Source organism: Crocodylus porosus, unplaced genomic scaffold (assembly GCF_001723895.1).
Source record: "Crocodylus porosus isolate Cpor-Errol unplaced genomic scaffold, CroPor_comp1, whole genome shotgun sequence".
Classification (NCBI taxonomy): domain Eukaryota; kingdom Metazoa; phylum Chordata; order Crocodylia; family Crocodylidae; genus Crocodylus; species Crocodylus porosus.
The window spans coordinates 62676160-62678313 of record NW_017728907.1 but is presented as its reverse complement, the minus strand read 5'-3'; positions in this window follow the sequence as shown (position 1 = coordinate 62678313).

The window sequence follows — 2154 nt, the reverse complement described above, 5'->3', positions numbered from 1 at the left end:
CCGCGCCGGGCGTCCCCAGGGCCAAGGGCTGCGGAGCGAGCGTGCGGCCCGGCTGCTCCACATGGCCGAGGAGGGGGAGGCAGCAGCCACAGGTGGAGCGGGCCGGGCCCAGCCCAGCCCAACTAGGCCGCAGGCGGCCCGAGGGCGGGATCCGCCGCGAGGGGGCGGTGCCTTCGCTGCCCTGAGGGCCTTGCTCTCAGTTGGGCCCCTCCTCTGCGTGGGGGCAGCGGCACTTCCCCTGGCCCGGGAGCCGCTGCCTCGGCCCCGGCAGCACCGGCCTCCGGGGAGCGGGGCCCTGCTCACACGGACCGGGCCAGCCCCAGGGCCCCAGTTTCCCAGCCTCGTGATTCACTGGCGAGCTGGATGCAGGTGAGTGTGTGGCCAGAAGGGGTCATTTGTACCATCTTCTCTGCGATGCCTGATGAAGGGTGTTTGTGCCCCAAAGCTTTGACAGCAAGATTTTTGTTGTTGTTGTCAAAATCTTGTTGGTTTCATAAAACATCTCATCTCTACCAGGAGTCCTGGTTGCTCTTTCCTCTAGACCAATATGGCTGCAGCCTGGATACCTGACATATGGTAGACATAAAATTTTAGCCCATTCTTTAAAAAAAAAAAAAAAGAAATATTGATATTTTCCCAAGCTGGAAGCAGCTGTGACCACCTGAAACCTGAGATCCTGCCCTGCCTTTGTTTCAAGGTAATTTGCATCATCCGCAGATCCTCACCGGAAGTAAGAGGCTTCACACCAGCCATGAGGAGTTTTCCATCTATTGACTCCTGTGAAATCCTATGAAATACGAACTTTAATTTCTACCCAGGAGAACTTCGACAATCTTTTCTCCGATGCCTGACAAAGGGTGTTTGTGCCTGAAAGCTTGCAATTAAAGAAGATTTTGTTGCAAAAATCTTGTTGGTCTAATAAAAGATCTCATCTTTACAATGAGTCCTGATTGCCTTTTCTTCTAGACCAAGAAGGCTACGACCTGGATCCCTGCCAAAAAAGGGCGAGCTGTTTCAGCTGGGCCTTTTATACCCAGGCGGCTAGAAGCTGTCTGTCACGAGACTGATGACTTACAAGCAACTTTTTGTATAGATTAGCTTTAAAAAAGGAACCGAGAATAAGAAACCAACTTCAGCCTCATCAGCTTTTTAAAAATGTAGCTCTGCTGTCTGGAATATTTTTAAACCATTGACTGTGCAGGCAGGGTGTGTAGGCGTTGTCTAATTAAAAATACAATGAAACTATTTCAATTTTTACTTCCGGTTTTTGTGTGTGCGGTTCCTGGGCCTTTTAGGGAGTTTGCTGTTTAGTCCTGGCATAACCCTCTCGAAATTACGGCTTGTCGCCTTTCAGTGACTTTATTAAAATGCATGCCTGTCAGATACATATTCCTACATACATATTAATAAGGCTTCTTAAGGATAATTAAGCAGTGACTAACACCTTGTTGAATATCGCTTTCCTAGAATAGGCAGAGAAAGCATTTGGAGCTGAACAGTTTTTATTTCCTATTCAAACTAATTAGCAACAAAAATTATTTCTGAAGATTTATTATTTTAAATTTATAGCACTAACCTTTATTGCAGCCTAAAAAGGAATGCACCTGTCTGTGATGCACTGTGTTTCCTGAATGGAGAAATGCTAGTGGGAGTTTTTTAAATCATACTGATCATGAGCAGGTAAGCCTCCTAGAAATGCTTGTGATCAGATCTCCCTCTAGTGGCTGGCCCGTATAGAGCAAAAATAATCCTTTATGAATAGGGACCTACCAAATTTGTGATTTTTGCGGATTCCGCAAAATCTGGCATTGCCTGTAAAATCTGCAGGAAAAAAAATTACCAAAAATAAAACACTGGCTTCCCCAGAAGAAGCCAGCAGTCTTCAGTGAGCTGCAGCAGCCGCTGCTTGAAGGGCTGCTGCCAAGATGGCTGCAGCTACCAATCAGCGGTGAGGGTGAGGCCACATGACAGGAAGCCATGGCAGCCAATCAGTGATGAGGGGCAGGGCCACCAGGGCACCTCGGCCGATCAGGCATGGGCAGGGTGCCATGCTCCACCACAAAGCCCACGTTCTGCCTGAGCCCATGTTCTGTCTGTGTAATTGTGGGGGGGCAGCTCCTGCAAATTAAGTAGATCCCCATTTATGGGGTGCTG